At 44.3% G+C, this 24,827-nt stretch overlaps 1 protein-coding gene across 10 annotated transcripts in view; it reads right to left on the reverse strand.

The window, feature by feature from the left end:
- The window catches only part of SRCIN1 (SRC kinase signaling inhibitor 1), a gene marked incomplete at its 3' end in the record, with an annotated part of 894,005 nt that overhangs the window by 420,449 nt on the left and 448,729 nt on the right, over positions 1-24,827 (reverse strand). The gene's annotated exons all lie outside the window — the stretch shown is intronic.

Raw genomic sequence — 24,827 nt, forward strand, 5'->3', positions numbered from 1 at the left:
GAAGATACAAAAAAAAGCCTGTGTACAGCAGCCCCCCTCAGCCACCATAATACATACTTGAGCCCCATCTTGATCCAGCAATGTTGCACGAGAGACTCAGCTGTCTGGGACTCTTCCTTCTGATTGGCTGAGACAGCAGCGGGGGCCATTGGCTCTCGCTGCGGTCAAAGTCAGTGAGCCAATAAGGAGAGAGAGGCAGCAGGGCCGAGCTGCTGCTTTGTGTCTGAATGGACACACAGAGCAGCGGCTCAGCTCGGGTGCCCCCATAACAAGCTGCTCGCTGTGGGGGCACTAGGCATGTGGGGGGGCTAGGAGCACCGGCGAGGGAAACCACTGCACAGAGCAGGTAAGTATGACAGGTTTGTTATTTTTAACCAAAAAAAAAAAAACAAGACTTTACTATCACTTTTAGCACCTCCACATGCCTGCATGTCTATTCATTTTTACTCTATAGCGCTTAGCGCCCAAGGAAACTGAAAAATAGGGTTCTGTATATTGCAACTGGAAGCCTCAACTAGGAATTTGTTTGGCGACATGTCACCTTCTAGAACGACTAGGTAGAGGGGGAGGAGGTTCCTTCCACAACACAGTGCTCCTTGGGCCCACTCTAACAATTAGAAACAGATATACAGGCACCTGGAAATACTCTGGCATATAGGGATTTGTTTAGTAAATTTTAATATGATCACAGATTTGGTTAAAGTGGCCAATGCCATTCATGCCCAGAAGCTGTAATAAACTTTATTGCACTCTCTCTCATATTCCAGCTCTGTGGCAATCCCTAGATAGCAGCTGTGAAAACTGGGCCACAATCGACTAACTTCAGAAATCAGATGTGCAGGGCCCATGAAAGGTGTGATGATGTCATTGTATTCAGACACATTTACTAGAAATACAGTCAGGTCCATAAATATTGGGACATCGACACAATTCTAATCTTTTTGAAATGAAACAAACAAGATGTGCTTTAACTGCAGACTTTCAGCTTTAATTTGAGGGTATTTACATCCAAATCAGGTGAATGGTGTAGGAACTACAACAGTTTGTATATGTGCCTCCCACTTTTTAAGGGACCATGGCCAGGTGTGTGTTATTCCCTCATTATCCCATTTACAAGGAGCAGATAAAAAGGTCCAGAGTTCATTTCAAGTGTGCTATTTGCATTTGGAATCTGCTGCTGTCAACTCTCAATATGAGATCCAAAGAGCTGTCACTATCAGTGAAGCAAGCCATCATTAGGCTGAAAAAACAAAAACAAACCCATCAGAGAGATGGCAAAAACATTAGGTGTGGCCAAATCAACTGTTTGGAACATCCTTAAAAAGAAAGAACGCACCTGTGATCTCAGCAACACCAAAAGACCCGTAAGACCACGGAAAACAACTGTGGTGGATGATCGAAGAATTCTTTCCCTGGTGAAGAAAACACCCTTCACAACAGTTGGCCAGATCAAGAACACTCTCCAGGAGGTAGGTGTATGAGTGTCAAAGTCAACAATCAAGAGAAGACTTCACCAGAGTGAATACAGAGGGTTCACCACAAGATGTAAAACATTGGTGAGCCTCAAAAACAGGAAGGCCAGATTAGAGTTTGCCAAAAACATCTAAAAAAGCCTTCACAGTTCTGGAACAACATCCTATGGACAGATGAGACCAAGATTAACTTGTACCAGAGAGAAGAGTATGGAAAAGGAAAGGAACTGCTCATGATCCAAAGCATACCACCTCATCAGTGAAGCATTGTGGTGGTAGTGTCATGGCGTGGGCATGTATGGCTGCCAATGGAACTGGTTCTCTTGTATTTATTGATGATGTGACTGCTGACATAAGCAGCAGGATGAATTCTGAAGTGTTTGAGGCAATATTATCTGCTCATATTCAGCCAAATGCTTCAGAACTCATTGGACGGCGCTTCACAGTGCAGATGGACAATGACCCGAAGCATACTGCGAAAGCAACCAAAGAGTTTAAGGGAAAGAAGTGGAATGTTATGCAATTGCAAAGTCAATCACCTGACCTGAATCCGATTGAGCATGCATTTCACTTGCGGAAGACAAAACTGAAGGGAAAATGCCCCAAGAACAACTAGGAACTGAAGACAGTTGCAGTAGAGGCCTGGCAGAGCATCACCAGGGATGAAACCCAGCATCTGATGATGTCTATGCGTTCCAGACTTCAGGCTGTAATTGACTGCAAAGGATTTGCAACCGAGTATTAAAAAGTGAAAGTTTGATTTATGATTGTTAATCTTAAAAAGTGGGAGGCACATATACAAACTGTTGTAATTCCTACACCGTTCACCTGATTTGGATGTAAATACCCTCAAATTAAAGCTGAAAGTCTGCAGTTAAAGCACATCTTGTTTGTTTCATTTCAAATCCATTGTGGTGGTGTATAGAGCAGGAGGAGAAGAAAGAAGAAAGGAGGAAGAGGAAAGGAGGAAGGGAGGAGAATACACCTGTAGTAATGATTTTTTGAAATGCCAAATTCACTGCTTTATAAATATAATGAAATGTAGTAGCTTAAGGCCCGTACACACATACCGATTGTTGGCCGTAAATGTTCGTCCAACGTCCAATCGGCCGATTGTCGGCTTGTTAGTATGATGCTTCCGACAACCGACTGCGACTTTTCGGCCGAACAAAATCTGGTCTGCATGCTATAAAATTTTTGTTGGCCACAACAGAACGGCCGATTGTTGGTCAGTCAGTACAGATTTCGGCCGACAAACATCAGATGAGCAAGACTGGGCATGCTCAGAGAAGAAAAAACACACTGAAAAGTAGACCAGAACATGACATAACTTCTGAAGTTGGTTGTTGGTGGCCGATAAAATTTGTGTGCAGTCTAGAGCACATTTGAACCAACACAACAACACTGGACAAAAGATGGCCGATCGTTCGGCCGATAATCGTTGCGTGTGTACAGGGCTTTACTCAAAGAGAGGAGAGGTGGGGGAAATAACATCAAGATCTCCACCTAGCCAATTAAGTAAAGCTTTGTATTCATCCAAAAAATGCAATGGTTCTCCTAAGTGAGATACCAGAGCAAGCGACTCTTTAGTACACAGGGGGCAAGTCGCTGGTGCACCTGTTGGAAGTGGACACCCTTTCCTGTATGTTGCATAGGTTACAACAGGAAATTATAGATTCACCATTGGCCACATCTGATAAAATTTGTTTGAGCCAAGCTGATCCAAAGTAAGCTTTTAAAGTAATCACATTCTTCATGCAGCCTATTAACAAAAACCTTTGAAATTACTACAAGTAATAACATCATTTGCACTATTTCTGAGGACGCAATGACAGCAATTAACCACTTCAATACCGGGCACTTTTCCCCCTTCCCGCCCAGGCCAATTTATAGCTTTTAGCGCTGTTGCATTTTGAATGACAATTGTGCGGTCATGCAAAACTGTACCTAAACCAAATTTATGTCATTTTTTTCCCCCCCACAAATAGAGCATTCTTTTGGTAGTATTTGATAACCTCTGGGTTTTTTTCCTTTTTGCTAAACACATAAAAAAAGTTTGAAAAAAAAAAAAAAGAAGTTTTTTTGTTTGTTATACAATTTTGTAAATAGAGAAGTTTTTTCCTGCACTGATGAGCACTGTTGAGGCCGCACTGCCAGGCACTGATGAGGAGGCAATGATGGGGTGGCACTAATATGCGGCACTGATAGGTAGCAGTGGTGGGCACTGATGGGCAGCACTGCTGGGCACTGATAGGCAGCACTGGTGGGCAATAATGGGCACTGGTGGGTGGCACTAGTAGGGAGGGCACTGGCGGGCAGCACTGATGGGGAGGGCACTGGCAGGCTCCCTGAGCCCTGATTGCCATTCCTGGTGGCCATGGTGTGCATCCCAGGGGTCATGGGTGGGCATCCCTGGTGGTTCTAGTGGCACCCCCCCCCCCCAAGGGTCTGCACTGGTAATCAATGCTCTAATTACCAGTGCAGACCACCCCCCCCCCCTGTCAGGAGAGCTGCAGATCGGCTCTCCTCTACTCGTGCCTCTCAGGCACGAACTGAGGAAAGCTGATCAATGGCACTTCCTATTTACTATGTGACCAGCTGTGATTGGACACAGCTGGTCACATGGTAAAGAGCCTACGTCAGTAGGCTCTTTACCAAGATCGGAGATGCGGTGTGTCAGAGTGACATTATCCTGCTGCGGTCATATGACGTCCGGTCAGGATAATACAACCACTTTCCCGCCGTCAATCGCCTATAGGGCGGGCGGGAAGTGGTTAAAAAAAAAAAAAAAAAGAACCCAGGGTTGTCGGCTCGTAATCATTCTTCCAGCATACACATTCTTTGAACATTTTCAGTAAACTCTCTATAAAGCTTCACAGGGCTGTTTTATATATGGCTAGTCAGTGGAGCACATTAGAAACTGCCCTGATCCATCTAGTGGACGCCCTGAAAGTCTGCACAAATAGGAATGAATTGATTTGTCCTCATATGTGGTCAGACTCGCTCATAACTAAAGAAGAATCATTGGGCTACTATATGTACAGTGAGGGAAAAAAAAGGATTGGATCTCCTACTGATTTTGTACATTTGCCCACTGACAAAAATGATCAGTCTATAATTTAAATAGGTTTATTTTAACAGTGAGAGATAGAAGGACAACAACAAAAAATGCAGAAAAACGCATTTCTAAAAAGTTATAAATTGATTTGCATTTTAATGAGTGAAATACGTATTTGACCCCTTCGCAAAACATGACTTAGTACTTGGTGGCAAAACCCTTGTTGGCAATCACAGGAGGTCAGGCATTTCTTGTAATTGGCTACTAGGTTTGCACACATCTCAGGAGGAATTTTGTCCCACTCCTCTTTGCAGATCTCCTCCAAGTCAATAAAGTTTTGAGGCTGACGCTTGGTAACTCAAACCATCAGCTCCCTCCACATATTTCTATAGGACTAAGGTCTGGAGACTGGCTAGGCCACTCCAGAACCTTAATGTGCTTCTTCTTGAGCCACTCCTTTGTTGCCTTGGCCGTGTATTTTGGGTCATTGTCAAGCTGGAATACCCATCTACAACCAATTTTAATGCCCTGGCTGAAGGAGGAGGTTCTCACCCAAGATTTGACGGTACATGGCCCCCTCCATCGTCCCTTTGACGCAGTGAAGTTATCCTGTGAAGAGCTACACCCCCAAAGCATAATGTTTCCACCTCCATGTTTAATGGTGGATATGGTGTTCTTGGGGTCATAGGCAGCTATCCTCCTCCTCCTCCAAACACAGCGAGTTGAGCTGATGTCAAAGAGCTCGATATTGGTCTCATCTGACCACAACACTTTCAGCCAGTTCTCCACTGAATCATTCAGATGTTCATTGGCAAACTTCAGATGGGCCTGTACATATGCCTTTTTGAGCAGGGGGACCTTGAGGGTGCTGCAGGATTTCAGTCCTTTATGGCGTAGTGTGTTACCAATTGCTCTCTTTTGGCACTTTTCCACTGCAAGTACTGGCTCGTACCGGCTCGGCTCTACTCGGCCCTGCTTGGCCCGGTTTGCTTTTCCACTGCTGGTACCGCATGGTATAGTGTCGGAACGGTTCGGTACGGTACGGTATAGGTTTGCTTTTCCACTAAAGTAGTACTAAAGTTAAGTGGGTGGGATAACAACGGGGTGGGTGGGATTCTCTGACCAATCAGTGGCTAGTAGTGACTGCATGCAAAGGATTGTGAGATATGGTACCAGTTTGGTACCTGTTGGAACCACAATCGAGTAGGTACTGTTTTTTCAGAGCCGTACCGTACCGTTCGGTTCCATGCAGTGGAAAAGCAAACCTATACCGTACCGTACCGTACCGAACCGTTCCGACCCTATACCATGCGGTACCAGCAGTGGAAAAGCACAAAAGCGTGCCTAACCGGTACGGTTCCATGCAGTGGAAAAGCGTCATTTGTGGCTATGGTCCCAGCTGCCTTGAGATCATTGACAAGATTCTCCCATGTTGTTCTGGGCTGATCCCTTACTGTTCTCATGATCATTGAAACTCCACAAGGTGAGATATTGCATGGAGTCGCAGACCGAGGCAGATTGGCAGTTATTTTGTGTTTCTACCATTTGCGAATAATCACCCCAACTGTTGCTACTCTCTCATCAAGCTGCTTGGTGATGGTCTTGTAGACCATTACAGCCTTGTGTAGGTCTACAATCTTGTCGCTGACATCATTGGACAGCTCTTTTGTCTTGGCCATGGTGGAGAGATTGGAATCTGATTGATGGATTCGGTGGACAGAATATAGGTAAAAGCTGAGATTGGGAGCACTCCCTTTAAGAGAGTGCTTCTAATCTCAGCTTGTTACCTGTATAGAAGACACCTTGGAGACAGAAATCTTGCCGATTGATAGAGGATTCAATTTATAACTTTTTTGAAATGTGTTTTTCTGGATTATTTTTGTTTTTCTCTCACTGTTAAAATAAACCTACCATTAAAATTATAGAAAGATAATTTGTCAGTGGGCAAACGTACAATATCAGCAGGGGATCAAATACTTTTTTTCCCTCACTGTAGCAACTCCTACTTGTGCAAGGGAGTTCTACCCTCAATAACATGGAATCTACTCATATTACCTACTATAGTAAAAGGATTATTTTCCTTTATACACTACACTACACTACTACTATAGTGAAAGCATTTCTTTCCTTTATCCTATCCACTTGTTCCTATTAATGTAAACATCATACAGACAGAAGAACACACACTAGTAATACCAGTTTACAACATCAGTAGAAATATCCTGCTATAAAAAAATAACAACAGTTGCCATTATAATGGCAGATTGCTAATGTGGAGGGTTTTAGACGGGGCTTTTTTTTCTCAGAAAATAGGTGCAGGAACTCAACGGCCCCCCAAAAACACACCCTCCGAACTGCATCAAATAGTGGGTGTGGTCAAATTTCACTAACAGTGAAAGGGGCATTAAATACAAGGAGCGCATTACATACAGAGTGCAGAGCTTGGGGGGGATATGTTAAAGAGTGCAGAGTTTAGGGGTGCGCTATGTGCAGAGTTCATGTTCAAACACTCTCACTGGACTGCTGGAAGAAATTGTTCAAGCATACAGTATAAACCGGCTGCAAAAAGGTTGCGAGGGATGAGCAAATGTCAACTCTTGCAAAAGCAGTAAAAAGGTTGCGGAGGATTATCAACTGTCATGGAGTTTCTTAAAAATGGAAAAACACAACTTCCAGTTTGCAGCTCTTGATATTAAAAAAATCAGGGGAAGATCGACAGAAAATTGCAAACAAGTGACCAATGCACTGTGGCCCTTCTTTCATAGCTACATCCCCTATCCACATCTCACTTTCACCCCTCTTCAGCTCTGACTTCGGCATGCAACCCCTCGTCCACTGCCCCACCTTCTCCTTCCCTCCTTAAAAGCTCCACCATCTTCCACATGTCTTACTTGTGTTGCTGTATTAGGCTGAAGAACCCAGCTGGCTCTGGGCCCAGTACTTCCTTGCACACTTTAGGTGGCTCTGCCTCTCTCACTTGTAGGGAAATCATCCAATGTGGGTGTTGGGATCTGCACTGCGCCCTGGGCACCACCCCAGGCACCTTCATCTCCCTTGTCCCCATCCTGCACTCAGTGGAAGCCTCTCAGGAGATCAGATCTGTGGGAGCCATTGGGAGACAAGCTGTCAATGGTAAGCACAGAAGCCGGACTTTTGGGTTTACAAGTGATAGTGGTGACCCGGGAGCAGTGGGCATGAGCCAGAGGTGGTGAAAATGAGCTCCACCAAGTTCCAGCTGAAAAAAAGCCCTGGTTTTAGATATCTTACCTATCTAGGAAGAGGAGAACAAACAAAGATGGGTTCACAAAAACATGAATACTGCAATAAAGGAAACTTGTCATGAGAAATATGTGTCATCCAGAGCTAAGCTCTCTACGGAGATTTCAAAGCACCTCTGACACTTTTCTCGCTGTATGGTCGCTTTAAAATGGCCTGTGTCAGATTAAGAAATCCCTGCTGTAAGTTTTTAAAGTAGAGCTTTTGCTGTCCCAAAAAGAATTACTTCCAGTTTGTAGATAACAAAATTGGAGGTAGTTAAAGCCAACTTAAATTTGCCGTACAGAGACAAGCAGAGTGCCTGTCCCTGTACGCTCTCCCAGTGTGTGGTGACGTCATCGGCCCATGCCTCAGCCTCTTCAATGCATATTGTCCAATCCCAGACTTCATCACATAGAACATTTATGAGGAAGTCTGGGATTGGACAATACATAAAGAGCAGAGCCACGGACTGAGGACATCACCATGCTAACCACGCAGAGGGAGACAGGGAGAGCGATGCGCTGTACTGTAGACCTGTGTGACAGACTAAGGGATCAGCTTGTATTTCTTCCTAGGTGTGTTTTTAACCCTTTTTAAGCCTGAATAAAACAGTGAGCACTATGCCAGTTTCTTTTTATGTACCACACATGGATTGCATCTATTGCTTGGGGGGGTTGGAGAACTCTAGGAAAGCACTGAGAAGGCTGAATTATTCCATTGGTTTTCCCTTAAAGGGATATTAGCCCAATTGACCTTTATACTGTATGTTTATGGGGACTAAATAGAAGGTGAGTTGCTGGGGTGACTGCACAGGTGAAGCATGGGGTGATGCATGAAGGAGTTTCAATAATTTAGCACTTTGGAGTAAAAGAGTCTGTGTAGCTTATTTATTACACAGTGTCTGATGCTCATTTATGAACACTGACAACACTGTTAAAGTCATTACTCTGGGTTCACACTAATGTGGTTGTAAACATCACGTGATTCGCACTGCATACCTGTGTACATCACAAAAAGGTGCGGTGCAAATGCAGCCTTACAGTTTGTATTGCTGAAGTCGCATTGCATTGGCACCAAAATAGTGCAGGACCTTTTTTTGGTCTGCGCTGGAATCGGATCACATGGGTGTTCAGACCTATTCCACAGTTCGCACTGCGTTCTGTGAACAGACTTGGGGTTGTCATTAACTTTATATTGACACCTGCAGTGGTTCGCAGAGCGCAGTGTGAACTGTCGTGATTCTGATGCAATGCAGGAACCTGCACAGGAATCGCTGTGGTTCCCGCATCGCACCAGTGTGACTCTAGCCTGAAAGTACATTTTTTTCTGCACAGGATTGGGACTTTTTTTTTTTTCTCTAGATTGCCCAATAATCCTTTTGAAGAATTGAACTGTGGGGTTGATTTATTAAGGCAAAGAGACTGTGCACTTTGCAAAGTGCAGTTGCTCCACTTCTTCGTAAATGAGCAGAAGCTCTGCAGACTTCCATCATGTGCAAACAAGCGTTTTTTTTTTTTTTCCTTTCATGTGATTAAAGTATTGGGTATGTCAGCTAGCAGCTGATAATTGTTTAAAGGAATGAGTGCCGGTTCACACTATCACGATGCCACACATCGCATGTGATTCGCACCGCATTGCTGTGCAGATCACATGCGATGGCTGTGTGATGCCAATTGAATGCTCATTGCATTCGGCCAAAAATGGCGTAGGACCCTTTTTTTTTTGGTTGGCACTGGAATCAGGATTGCATGGGAGTTTACATCCATGCAATCCGATTCCTTCACCATTTGACAGTTCACACTGCGATTTGTGAACCGATCTGGGGGTAACTTTCTATTGACACCCGCAGCGGTTCGCAAAGGGCAGTGTGAACTGCCTGCGAGTCCTATGCAAAGCGAGAACCAGCACAGGAATCACACTAGTGGGAACCGACACTTAAGAGTGGTGCGCAGGCGTATTTTTGTTATAAAGTGTCCTGCTTGTCATGCTGATGCTTTGGCTTCAATACTAACTTAAAAACATGCATAGACGTAAGGAATTTACACTTTTCGGACAGTCATATACTGCATGCTTGTTTTACGCTTATCTATGGTCGAGGGCCGAAACAACTAATCGATTAAGAAAATACTTGTCAACAATTCTCATAATTGATTAGTTGGTCAGCCGATTAGTTGGCCTGCATATAGAATGCATTATTATTTGTTTACATATGAAATACAGCTCAGGACACCATCCATACATGTCAGAAGACACAGTGCAGCACACATACAGCTCAGTACACCATCCATACATGTCAGTAAGTGCCTGAGAACTTGTGGATGTGTGAGGAGCAATGCCTCATGGGACATGTAGTCCTGGGCAGGAACTTTTACCAGTATTGTGCATTGTATTTAAAATTATCATATCCATGAAAAAAGTGTTTTAGCTTTTAGTACTACTTTAATATAAACGATTTATATCTCTCTTCCTCCCTTTCATATAGCTTCATGTCTGACTCCTAGTTTAAAATGCCCATATATCCTACTTCTACGTAGATTTATTTTTAAATATATATAACTTTTCACTGTTTTACAGTATAAATGATCCCCTTGTAGGGATTATCTGCTCTTTTTATACTGTAAAGAGCTAATTTTAGTTTTTTTAACCCCATTATCACAGGTGATAAAAAAATAATAAAAAAAAAAAAAAAAAAAAAAAAAAAAAAAAGCATGCTGCCACTACTAGACGTCTTAGGCCTGGTTCACACTTTTGCGTTTTTTTGCAGAAACGTACGAATGTTTATTTAACATGGTTTCCTATGGGACACGTTCACATCTATGCTTTGTTCCGGCCGCTTTGATTTGGAAAGGGTCAAGGACTTTTTTCAACGCAAAACGGTGCTCTTAACTTTTTTGGTTCACTAGACTTCAAAAGAGAAGCTGCAGAAGAGCATGTAGTGCGTTTTTGCCGCAATTTGTGTTTTTTAATCTGCCCAACAACAAATTGGCTAAAAAAAAATAAATAAAGAAAAAAAAAAAAAAAATCACAGCAAAGCAAAACTGCAAGTGTAAAAACACAAAACAAAAAGCACTGCAGAAAAAAACGGATGAAAAGCAAACTGCATAGGTGTGAACCGAGCCTTATTCTGGCCATACACGTATTGATTTTTGGACGAGAATATTCATAAGAAAAATCTTTGTACATTCGCTGAATCAAAATATGTTGTTTGAAAATTTCGCTTGTTTAGCAATTAATAATTTCTGAACGAAAAACACATACACTGAAAATTCCTTTGACCAAGAAGTTTTCTGCTCTGCTCCTTCGAATTTTCCGGTCACTGTGGTCAAAAACGAAACCTGACTTGACCCCTCTAACGATTAGAAAAACAAATGAACGTTCCTAAAATGAACATTTTTTTGAAGGAAGACATTGTTTTTGTATGCAAAAACAAAAGTGACCGGCCGGTTAAAAACCATTTGTCCCTTCCTCCCAGGACTTATGAAAAAACAGTGCAAAGAATCAATCACATGTAAGTAAAACATACATCCCATGCATATAGGTTTGTTTCAGGCAATGATAGCAGCTGCTATATCTCTAGAATGATATTATCATGCCTCCATCGTTCATAAAATTATAAACAATGTCCACATTAGCAGCGCTTTTTATGGAAGAAAATAACTCTCCTGTGCCTTAAACAGTCCTTTTAAAATTCCCAGGCGGTGTCAGTGGGGATAAACTCTCAAGTGTGAAGTCCATCCGCACGGTCACTGGCCCATCACCCCACCAAGTATGACCTCTCCCCTAGGGATTAAACACTCACCAGAGATCACATAAAAAGGGGCTTTGGTAATCATCCACCGGATCATGCAGGCTCCTTCACCAGCACTATTTATACCAGTCTATTAGTTAAAAGTTCCCAAAACACACTAAATAAACCTGTAAAATGCGCTTACACAAAAATGAAATAATAAAGCATGAATTGCCAAAGGTAGTGCGTATCGATCTCACCACTGCTGCTCACAACCAGTGACTCCTCTACATCAGGGATCTCCAAACTACGGCCCTCCGGCTGTTGCGGAACTACACATCCCATGAGGCATTGTAAAACTCTGACGTTCACAGACATGACTAGGCATGATGGGAATTGTAGTTCCGGAACAACTGAAAGGCCATAGTTTGGAGATCCCTGCTCGCGATCGATCGTCAAGGTAGCTGCGTGATCACCCTCTGACGTTTTTCATCATCACGACTTCGTGATGATCCATCAAGGGCCTGATGATTTGAGCTTGGTGTTTATCCAAGGTGGAGAGGCGTGCTGGCAGAGACGAGGCTGCTTGTCCTTCTGGACGATTACCAAAGCCCCCTTTTATGTGATCTCTGGTGAGTGTTCAATCCCTAGGGGAGAAGTCTCACTTGGTGGGGTGATGGGCCAGTGACCGTGCGGATGGACTTCATGCTTGAGAAATTATCCCCACTGACACCCCCTGGGAATTTTAAAAGGACTTGTGTAAAAGGACTGTTTAGGGCACAGGAGAGTTATTTTTTTCCATAAAAAGCGCTGCTAATGCAGACATTGTTTATAATTTTATGGATGATGGAGGCATGATAATAGAATTGTTTTTGTATGGCCAGTATGAGTGACAGCAAGCGCAGGTAGTTTTTATCAAGCCACCTGCCTATGACAAGGGAGTCTGTCATACATAATATATTACCGTTCTGTCTGAAAATCTTACATTTTTTTTTTTTTTTCTTTAAATAAAAAATTTGATGTCAGAGCCTGATGATATTTACTGGATTCAACGTCTAACATTGTATACAGTATATCCCTTCTGTCTGCTATTCTCAGAGTAGATTAGAGATTTTTCTCCCTAACCATATACAGTAAACCCCCCTCCATTGCGGGGGTTACGTTCCGGACCCAGCCGCGAAAAGTGAAATTCCGCGAAATAGAAAAACCCTATTAAAATGCATTGTAGGCATGTTTTTTTACTGTCACTGTACGTGTAGAAGCATTTTAAGGTCTTTAAACACACTTTTAAAACAATAGAAACTCATTTAAACACATAAAAGATACTGAGAGACATAGCAAGAGCTATGGAAAACACAAAAATATTTCATTTTTAATGATTTATATAGTAAAATAACATTACAAAAAAAAAAAAACGCGAATTACCGGGACCGCAAAAACTGAACCGCGATGGAGCGGGGGATTACTGTAGTTAGTTATTTATATTTACCACTGTATAATATATGGGATAGACCATTATGGTTTTTTTCAGGGCCGATACCGATATTTTGGTCACAACGCATCGGTATCGGCCGATATTTTGTACATTTAAAGTTTTGAAAAATAAAGACAATTTTTGACACAAATCTGGTACTGAACATGTTAATTTTTGTTTAATACTTAATGGCTTGCTGGCACCCTGTGGTGGGTGGCTGGCATATTGTGGTGGGTGGCTGGCCCCCTGTGGTGGGTGGCTGGCTGGTACAGGGCCTGTGGGTGGCTGGCTGGCTCGCTGGTACAGTGCCTGTGGCTGGCTGGTACAGGGCCTGTGGATGTGGGTGGCTGACTTGCACTGGGCTGCTGTGAGTGGGTGTATGGCTGTGATACACTCCTGCGAGACTAGTCGCAATTCCAGATGAGCCTGTCCAAGGCAAGGGAGGCGGCCTAAGAAGGCAGAATGACGTCACAAAAATATCGGCAAAAATCGGCTAGTTCCGGGGCCAATAACGATATATCGGGGAAAGTGCATATCGGCCTTGCCGATAATTGGTCTGTCCCTAATATATATTGTGGGAGATTAGCTCACAGGGATCACCTTTTTCACACGGCCTCTCCGTTTTTTTCCTCCGCTCCGGCACTTTTTTTTTTTTTCCAAGGACACGGATGACACTTGTGTCATCCGCTCCATATGTCCGCATATCATCCCATCCGTTTGCGGATGATATACATAATGTATGTCTATGGGGATTGCGGATGTCAGCTGACATCCGATTTTGCATTCGTTCCGTTTTTTAAACGGAAGAAAAATAGGTTCTGTTCCGTTCCAAAAAATGGAACAGAACTGAAAGGACACAAATCGGATGTCAGCGGATGGTCATCCGCTGACATCCGCAATCCCATTGACCTGCATTATGTCCGTATATCACCCACAAACGGATGGGGTTATATACAGACATACGGAGCGGCCGTGTGAAAGAGGCCTTAGGCTCCTTTCACACTGTCCGCTGTCCGGTGCGGTCCGTTCTCTGCTCAGCGGGGGATCGATCCGCCGATCCCTGCTGAGCAGGCGGATGACAGCTCCATCTCCGCTCTGTGTGCGGAGAGGGAGGTGGCAGAGCCCCGCTGCACTCTATGGGGGAATCGGATGAGAACGGACTGCTGGATCCGCTGGACGGATGGAAAATAGGGTTTCCATCTGTCTGGATTTCAAGGACAGGATCGGATGCGGGTGTCAGAGGACATGTCACCGCTGACATCCGCTGCCCCATAGGGATGCATGGAGGATCCAATCAGGTCCGCCTAAAAAAAACGTACAGGCGGATCGGATTGTTTGTGTGAAAGGGGCCTTATACAAGCTGTACACTCACTACTTTACATTGTAGCAAAGTGTCATTTCTTCAGTGTGGTCACATGAAAAGATATAATAAAATAAAATATTTACAAAAGTGTGAGGGGTGTACTCACTTTTGTGAGTAAGACCCCGTTCACACTGGGGCGATCCGACTTGCCGGGGCGACCTCACAGGTCGTGGCGCGCAGCTCGTACCGCGACCTCGGAGCGGCTGGCACGGACTTCATAACATTAAAGTCAATGCAGGTCGCTCCAAAGAAGCTCCGGACCCTTTTTCCAAGTCGGAGCGACTTGGGTCGCTCCTATTAGAACGGGTCCACAGCTTCTCTATGGCAGGCGACCTACAGCGACCTGTCAGGCGACCAGGTCGCCCCAGTGTGAACGGGGTCTTACTGTATATATTTAAGAATAAATTGCCTTTTTTTTTTAAACTTTACATTTTAACTAGATTATACATGACACTTTAAAGGTTATTATCAATTTAATTGAAAAAAAAAAAAAAAATGAATCGGCCAACTAATCGATTATGAAAATAATGGTTAGTTGCAACCCTACTATGGTCAACAGTTAAAATTATATATTGTCTAATAATTGTATATATAAGTGCAATAAACTTCAATTATTTCTAGCCTACTGCTATTTATCAGAATAATCTTGAAGTTTGAAAATCCACTTTATAAAAGAATCCCACACAGTGCTTACTCATCTAAGCAAAAAAAAAAGAAGGATCAAGTGGTCCATTAAGTCTGCTCTAGTTATTATATATATATATATATTTTTTTTTACTTTTTTTTTTTTATTTATTTAGGACCTTTCCTCCTACTAGTTTGAGGTCACCTCCTTGTATTCTTGATCATATCTTCTTACTGAAAACACTGCCAACCTGAACCTTATTCAAACCTTTAATGTATTTAAAAAGGTTGCCCTCAGGTCTCCCTTTTCCCTTCTTTGCTCATCTGGTCTAATGAGTAACACCGGTGTTCCGTGAGAATTACCTACCCGTGAGAAAAACCTACCCCTCGTCACTTCCGGTACTCGGCACTGTATGGAATGCAGCGGGTACATTAAAACAGCTGGGCTGCAATACAAATCATCTCCGCTCCTGTCACTGTCACTTCCCTGATCTCGGATAGTAAATATAAAAGCGGCAGCGGCTGTATGAAAAGATAAATCACGGAGCCGAAAGCCGCTTTTATATTTACTTGCCGAGAGCAGGGAAGTGACCGGGACAGGAGCGGAGATGATTCGTATTGCCGCACAGCTGTTTTATGTAAGCGCCGCGTCGGTAGGTTTTTCTCACGGTACACCGTGATCTTTTCATACTAGTGCGCTTGCGCACTAGTAAGCTCCTCTGTTCTTCCATCACGTATCCGGGGCTCTGAGCATGCGCAGTGCTGCGCTGCTCAGCTCTTTCTGGCCGGAAGTGACGAGGGGTAGGTAATTCTCACGGGGTAGGTAATTCTCACGGAACACCGGCAGTGTGAAACATGTCAAGGTTTCTGATTGATATGGTTGGGCTCCTTGAACTAATAAAGCAAGATCTCAACAAGGATTTTTTGTGTTTTACCCAGTTTAGGATGAAACTTGACAAGGTTTGAGGCACTGCTGAGACTGAGCGTACATCAGAACTAACAACCAGTTATTTGTTATTATTAATTCGCATTTATCATCGCGGTTCCGGACAAACACACAGCCGGAGAGCGCGAACCCAGAAGAAAGACAGAGGGAAGATGTCAGCCCACGCAGCTGGAGGACTTTGTCGTAGGTAAGTATTGCATAATGTGGAAGTAAGCAATGCATACTACCACATTATGCCATTGTCTTACAGGTGAAAGACCGGGGGAAGATGTCAGCCCACTCAGCTTTTTTTTTTTTTTTTTTTTTTTACCAGCCGTAGTTTACAACCGCTTTAAAGAGCTTTGATACAACTCATAGCTGCAAAATTCCACTTGCAAATTAAATTTAAATTAGGAGTATTCTTCTGGTGGGCTAAAACACACCCAATTACATCTTTAACAGAATCCAATGGCAAGCTGTCCCTGCCAGAGTTCTTAGCTGTACCCCACCTGGAATTGTAAATTCCCTCCTACTGTGGCAAAAGTCTTGCCACTGCTATATTTTCTGTAGTGTCAAATAAAGAACGTTCCAACAAAAATACTGAGCCCCTTTTGCAAGGACTTTGGTAATGGGCATACCTGGTAATTATCAGAGTGCCCGAAAGGAGCAGCCAGTGAGTGGTACAAACATCCACCAGCATCAGCCCAAAATCGATCAATTCTGCGTTGACTGTCACTTTAGGCTTATCTATTCATCAATTAAACTTTTTGGAGTCTACCCAAAATGAACTATTTAACTTTTTAGGTAGAAGGCTGAAATACCCATTACATTCCTTTTCTATTTCTAAACTTTAAAAATTCCACCAGCTTACCAATTATTGCAAAACAGGAATTGAAGCGGAACTAAACCTTTATCTTCTTCACAGCCAAGGATGTTGCCATCTTAGCCTTCCCTAGAACTGCAGTTGCCATGGTGCTGCACGTGATCAGCTATGGCAGCAGCCATTTGAGGTCTAGACAGTTCACATGAGAGAGAACATAAGCACACTAGTAACTTTAACAGTTATTTAAGTTATGCATGGAATGTAACGGTTTTGGTTGTAGGCTGTTAAATTGGTGGCTCATACTCCACTTTAGACATTTGTTCACATCCACATAATGCATGCAATATTCTAGCTTATTAAGGAACTCTTCCTCAGGCAGCAGTGAGTGCCGGTTCACACTTCTGCGAGTGCCGGGTTCGCATGTAATATCGGAGCGCACTGCTCCGACATTACATGCGCTCGGCTGTGCGGTGCGAGTTTAGCCATACAGTTTGTATGGCTAAATTCGCATCGCACCCGCAGCAAACACGCACAGGAGGCATTTTTGCAGCCGCATCAGGATCGGATCGCACAGCGGTTCACACTTGTGCGATCCGATCCTGTGCGAACTGCACGATCGCACTGCGATATGCGATCAAACTGGGGGTGTCGTTAACATTACATTGACACCCCCAGCGTATCGCATATGGCAGTGTGAACTGCCGGGGGTGCGTGTGCGATGCGGGAACAGGCTGCGAATTCGCAGCCTTCCCGCATCGCATAAGTGTGAACCGGCACTCAATCTTGTCTGAGGAAGGGTCCCTAGCAGCCCTAAAATATTTTACAAATTATGTGCTGGCAAATCAATCTTTGATTCCTGCTTTGCCACAATCTGTGTACTGGTAGAATTTTATACGGTAGTTTTGACTGGGCTTGTGAATGAAGTTTGTTTTTTTATTGGTTGAGCCAGATGGACTTGTGTCTCTTTTCAACCTAACTAACTATGTAACTATGACACCGTTCATCAGTTCAGTACTTCAGCACTTGCATTCCTTGATTGTCTATGGCTAAAAAGAGATGCACTGAATTTGGTCAATTCTTACATATTTCTTTCCCCTCCACTCTACCCACCCAATGTGGCCATTACAGGGAGTCCACCTCTTAAAGGGTATAAAAATCCTAACTATGAATAGCTCTTATTTGATCCCTTACGGTCTATTAAATATGCCATTGAAAGTTTTGTCATTTTTGTTTCAGAAGTGCAAAAAAATATCTGTTGATCTTGATAGAAATTTTGTCAGCTGATACAGTTGTGTTCAAAATTATTCAACCCCCACTGAAATTGATTGTTTTGGCCAGTTTGACATTGATTTTGATCATTCAGTCATCCTGCTTACAATTAAATCAAAGAGGCACGTGTAGGTCAGACAAATATAACATTTATAATGAAATAATTACAAATGTCTTTTCTGTGCTCACATCATAGTTACATAGTTACATAGTAGGTGAGGTTGAATAAAGACAATAGTCCATCTAGTTCAACCTGTGTAGGTGTGTGTGGCTGTAATCATTTCACATACCCCTGAATGTTCTGATCCTTGAGATGTAAGTCTAAGAGTCTTTTGAAAGCCACCATACTACCCGCAGAAACCACCTCTTGTGGTAGAGAATTCCACAATCTTGTTGCCCTAACAGTAAAGAACCCCCCGCGTTGCCTGAGGTTAAAACGCTTCTCCTCTAATCGCATTGTATGCCCTCGAGTCCTCATGCAATCCCTTCGAATGAACAGCTTTTTTTCTAAGCTGGGATCCCCATTAAGATATTTATAAATTGCTATCATGTCCCCCCTCAGACGTCTCTTCTCCAGGGAGAATAAATCGACCGATTGTAGACGCTCTTCATAGTCAAGGTCCTCCAATCCCCTAATTAGTTTAGTTGCCCTTCTCTGGACTCTCTCCAGCTCCAACACATCCCTCCTGAGGACTGGCGACCAGAACTGGACGGAATACTCCAGATGCGGTCGGACCAGAGTTTTATAAAGTGGAAGGATTATAGTCTTATCTCTGGAATGCATCCCTTTCTTTATGCATGCTAATGTTCTGCTGGCTTTGGCAGCTGCCGCTTGACATTGCATGCGGTTTCCTAATCTATCATCAACCAAGACTCCCAGATCCTTCTCCATTTTTGATTTCCCCAAGGGCTCCCCTCCTAACGTGTATTGTGTTTTTATGTTTTTAGTTTTTAGTCCCCAAGTGCAAAACCTTACACTTCTCCACGTTAAACCTCATTTGCCATGTCGTTGCCCACTCCGTTATTTTGTCCAGGTCATTCTGTAGGATATCTGCTTCATGTTGTGAAGTTATTGCCCTGCCCAATTTTGTGTCATCTGCAAAAACTGATATCGAACTACTGATCCCGTCCTCAATGCTGTTTATGAATAAATTGAACAAGGTTGGTCCCAAGACTGAGCCTTGGGGGACCCCGCTTACCACCTCAGTCCAGTCTGAGTATGCGCTGTTTATTACTACCCTTTGGACACGCCTTTTTAGCCAGTTCCGTATCCAAGAGCAAACCCTGCTATCGATACCTGCAGACCTTATTTTATAAATTAAGAGCTTGTGGGGAACTGTATCAAACGCCTTAGCGAAATCCAAGTACACCACATCCACTGGTCTCCCCCTATCTAGCTCACAGCTCACCTCCTCGTAGAATGTTAGGAGATTGGTTTGACAAGAACGCCCATTTGCAAACCCGTGCTGATTACTGCTGATGATGTTGTTGTCTTTAGCAAACTCTACGATATAGTCCCTTATCATCCCCTCCAGAAGTTTACATACTACTGATGTCAAACTGACAGGCCTATAATTTCCCGGGATATGCCTCTGGCCCTTTTTGAATATTGGAATCACGTTAGCTTTCTTCCAATCCCCTGGTACATCTCCTGTCCTAATACTGTCAGCAAAGATCAGGAACAGTGGTCTCGATATAACTTTACTGAGTTCCTTGAGTACTCTCGGATGTACGCCATCCGGTCCTGGTGATTTGTTTGTGTGAAGTTTATCCAGCCTTTCCCTGATTTCCCCCTCTGTTAGCCATAGTGGCAAGTCCTGTGTATTACTACTAACCATACAGTCATGGTCAGTGTACCCCTCCTTTTCCTGTGTAAAGACTGACGAGAAAAAAGCATTCAGCACGGTTGCTTTTTCAGTGTCCTCTGTAACCATCCTCCCATCATTGTTAATTATGTGTGCAATATGCGCTGCCTTAGTTTTTTTGCTGTTGATATATTTAAAGAATTTCTTTGGTTTTTTTTTTACTATCCTCTGCTATTTGTCTCTCAAAGTTGATTTTAGCCATCTTGATTTCTTGTTTACTTTTCTTATTTGCCTCCTTGTATTGCTCAAAAGCCGATACTGTGCCCTCTGATTTATACTTCTTGAAGGCCAATTTTTTCCCCCTAATAAGTTTTTTGACGCTACAGTTTAGCCAGCCAGGTTTGGCTTTTTCTCTTCTAAATTTATTTCCCATAGGAATGCACTGCAAGATGCCTTTGCCTAATATGTTCCTAAAGCATTCCCATTTTTTCTCTGTGGTCAGGGATCCCAGGGTTTGGTCCCAGTTTACCCTTTCCATCAATGAGTACAATTTTGGAAAGTTTGCCCTTCTGAAGTTTAGGGTTCTTATGTTCCCCACTTGCCTTGTTATATTGTCATTTACACTAAATGTGATCATCCTGTGATCGCTAGAGCCCAGGTTGTCCTGGACTCCTACCTCCGAGATTATGTCTGGGTCATTAGTGAGCAATAGATCCAGGACTGCGTTTTCTCTGGTAGGGGAATCCACCAACTGTGACATGTAATTATCCAGTAAGGTTTCCGTGAATAGACGGGCCTTCTGTGAGTGTGCAGTCCCCTCTTCCCAGTCAATGTCGGGATAATTGAAGTCCCCCAATACGATGACTGATCCCAATTTTGCCACTTTACCCATTAGTGCTAAAAATTCCAGCTCTACCTCCTCCCCTTGGTTAGGTGGCCTATAGCAAACCCCCACAATTACTTTCCCCTTTTCTCCTTCCCTATGGAGTTCAACCCACACAGATTCTAAATCCATGCTCATCCCATCCGTAATGTCACTCCTTTCTATCACCTTTATATTGTTCTTGACATAGAGACATACCCCTCCCCCTCTTTTTCCTACCCTGTCCTTCCGGTACACCGAATACCCTTGGATATTGGCCAGCCAGTCATGTGAGGGGTCGAACCAAGTCTCCGTTATTCCCACAAGGTCTATGTCCTCCTCATGTACTAACATTTCCAACTCATCCATTTTATTAGCTAGGCTCCTGGCATTAGCATATACCCCTCTTAGTTTTATAGAAGTTAAGCGCAATTGGCGGTTATGTTTATTCCTGTTTGGTCTGAGATTTTCCCGCACAGACCTGCCAATTGACATTGTGGACCTACTGTCGCTGCTGACACTACAGCTGCCTTCTGTCCTCTGCTCCCTCCTGACTGACTCTACTTCTGAGCCCTCCCCCCCGTCTCCTAGTTTAAAAGCCCCTCCAACTTGGTGGCCATCTTTCTCCCCAAAAGAGCTGTACCGTCCCCATTAAGGTGCAGCCCATCCTTACTAAAGAGCTGGTAGCCGACTGAGAAGTCAGCCCAGTTCTCCAGGAACCCAAACCCCTCCTTCCTACACCAATTCCTCAGCCACTTGTTAAGTTCCCTAATCTCCTTCTGCCTCTCCTGTGTGGCTCGAGGTACAGGCAGTATTTCAGAGAAAACCACCTTGGAGGTCCTTTTCCTCAATTACCTAAGTCCCTGAAATCGTTCTTAAGGATCCTCCACCTACCTTTAACTTTGTCATTAGTGCCCACATGCACCATGACCGCTGGGTCATCCCCAGCCCCCCACATCAATCTGTCTGCCAGATCTGCGATGTGCCGAACTCGGGCGCCCGGTAAACAAACTGTTCGGTTCACGAGATCTTTTTTACAGATTGCCCTCTCTGTCCTCTTGATAATTGAGTCCCCCACTACCACAACCTTTCTAACCTTTCCTGAGTTACCGCCCCCCTTCTTCCTGGAGCCGTCCCTCCCCTGGCAGCTGGGGGAGGGTGCATGCTCCAGCTCTGCCACCCCTGAGCTGATATCCCCCTCAACCTGCAACTCGGCAGATTTGTTAGGGTGTACCAACTCAGGATTGGCCTCCCTGGCACTCCTCCCTCTACCCTTCCTAACAGTCACCCAGCTGCGTACCTCTGCTGCTTGCGTCTCCTCTGTTCCTCCCTCCTCTATGCTGGCCCCTGCCAGCGCCTGATAGGTAATGTCCAAGCTCCTTTCCCGGTTGTTGATGCCACGCAGTGTTGCCACTGTGTTCTGTAGGTCCAGGATCTGGTCTACCAGAGCAACAAGTCGCTCACATCTTGCACAGCAGTATTCGCCCTCGAGTGGTTCATCAAGGAACGCATACATGCAGCAAGAAGTGCACTGAGTGGCATCCGCAATCCTGTCGGACATTATTACCCACTACTCTATGGGGATATATTAATGACCTGCTCTTCCTTACCTACACTACCTCTTTCTCCCCTGGTACTAAACCTGGGGTCCTCACCAGTCGCTAATATACTAACCAGTCACTAAGATACTCACCAGACGCAAAGATCCAACAGACGCAAAGATCCAACAGACGCAAAGATCCAACAGACGCAAAGATCCAACAGACGCAAAGATCCAACAGACGCAAAGATACTCACCAGTCGCAACGATACTCACCAGTCGCAACGATACTCACCAGTCGCAACGATACTCACCAGTCGCAACGATACTCACCAGTCGCAACGATACTCGCCAGTCGCAACGATACTCGCCAGTCGCAAAGAATCTCACCAGTCGCAAGATACTCACCCGATACACACCAGTTGCAAATATACTCACCAGTCGCAAGATGCTAACCCTCGCAAGATGCTAACCAGTCGCAAAATGCTCACTAGTCGCTAAGATACTCACCAGTCTCTAAAATACTCACGGTCGATCAGTCAAGAGCGCCGGTCGGTCGCAGAACAGTCTTGTCAGTCGCAGAACAGTCTTGTCAGTCGCAGAGCAGTCAGTCGCAGAGCAGTCTGTCAGTCGCAGAGCAGTCTGTCAGTCGTTGACGGTCGCAAGCAAGGTCAGTCAGTCACAGATCCCTATGGTCAGTCAGTCACAGGTTGGTCTGTCAGTCCGTCAGTCACAGGTCCCAAAGCACCGTCACACAGCTGCAGAGAGATACTCACCAGTCGCCGCTGCTCCTCCTCCCCTGCTTCCGTGAACCTCCCTCCTCAATACGGTGTGGTGTCCGTTCACCGCCGCAGCCGCCGCTCCGCCGTCTACCGCTGCGGCTTACAGTCCCGGTCCTTCACGTCCCGGTCCCGCTGCTCTTAGTCCCGGTCCTGCTGCTCTTAGTCCCGGTCCCGCCGCTCTCTGTTCCGGTCTCTCTGTCCCGGTCCCCTGCACTCGTTATCAGTTTTATTCAACCCCCAAACGACATTCAATCTTAGTACTTAGTACAACATCCTTTTACAGTTATAACGGCTTTTAAAACGTGAAGCATAGCTTGACACAAGTGTCTTGCAGCGATCTACGGGTATTTTCACCCATTCGTCATGGGCAAAAGCCTCCAGTTCAGTCACATTCTTAGGCTTGTGCACTGCAACTGCTTGAAGTCCCACCAGAGGTTCTCAATCGGATTTAAGTCTGGTGACTGTGATGGCCACTCCAAAATGTTCCAGCCTTTAATCTGCAACCATGCTCTAGTGGACTTGGAGGTATGCTTGGGATCATTGTCCTGTTGAAAGGTCCCAACGTCTCCCAAGCCTCAGGTTTGGGACGGACTGCATCACATTGTCATCCAATATCTCCTGGAGAATTCATGGTACCTTGCACACACTGAAGCTTCCCTGTACCTGCAGAAGCAAAACAGCCCCAAAGCATGATTGACCCCCCGCCATGCTTCACAGTAGGCAAGGTATTCTTTTCTTCATAGGCCTTGTTCTTCCTCCTCCAAACATAGCGTTGATCCATGGGCCCAAACAGTTCTAATTTGGTTTCATCAGTCCACAGAACACAATCCCAAAACTTCTGTGGTTTGTCCACATGACTTTTGGCATACTGCAGTCGACTCTTCTTATTCTTTGGAGACAGCAAGGGGGTGCGCCTGGGAGTTCTGGCATGGAGGCCTTCATTACGCGGTCTGAGCAGAAACTTCAGTACCCACATCTGACAAATCTTTTCTCAGTTCCTCAGCAGTCACACGGGGACTTTTCTCCACTCTACGCTTCAGGAAGCGCACAGCAGTCGAAGTCAGCATCTTCTTTCTGCCACGACCAGGTAGCGTTTTAACAGTGCCCTTTGCCTTGAATTTGCGAATGATGCTTCCTATGGTGTCTCTTGGTATGTTTAACATCTTTGCAATCTTCTTATAGCCATTGCCCTTCCTGTGAAGAGTAATCACCTCTTCTCTTGTCTTCCTGGACCATTCTCTTGACTTCACCATGTTTGCAACCACACCAGTAAATGTCTAGAAGGAGCTAAGTATCACAGTCATTTTAAAGCTGCCTAATTGGTGCTTATTAGGCTTTATTGCTGCTCCCTGACATCCACAGGTGTTTTCAATACCTGATTGAAAACACTTCAATGAACCTCTGTTCTTCAGAGTGGTAGTCTTTAAGGGGTTGAATAATTGTGTCAATGAAGAATTCACAAAATAAACATTTACTACTGTATTACAAAACCAATTGATGTCATTTTAGTTGCATATGGTTCTTTAAGAAGTCCTTGTAGGATTTCATTCTGAATACAATTACAAATGTACACTAAATTCCCTAAAACCCTTTACAGCATTGGGGGTTGAATAATTTTGAACACAACTGTAACTTCCTGTGCTCTGTTCTTGTCAGTTAAAATGTTGTTAAAGCGGAGTTCCACCCCCCCCCCCTCCAAAAATTAAAAGCCAGCAGCTACGCATACTGTAGCTGCTGACTTTTAATATTAGGACACTTTCCTGTCCTGGAGTCCAGCGATGTCAGCACCGCAGCCGATGTTTCCATTGGCTGTCGGGTACTCCCGCTGCCATTGCCGGTCAGGGA

The sequence above is a fragment of the Pelophylax lessonae genome, assembly GCF_965119305.1.
Source record: "Pelophylax lessonae genome assembly, chromosome: 11".
NCBI lineage: Eukaryota > Metazoa > Chordata > Amphibia > Anura > Ranidae > Pelophylax > Pelophylax lessonae.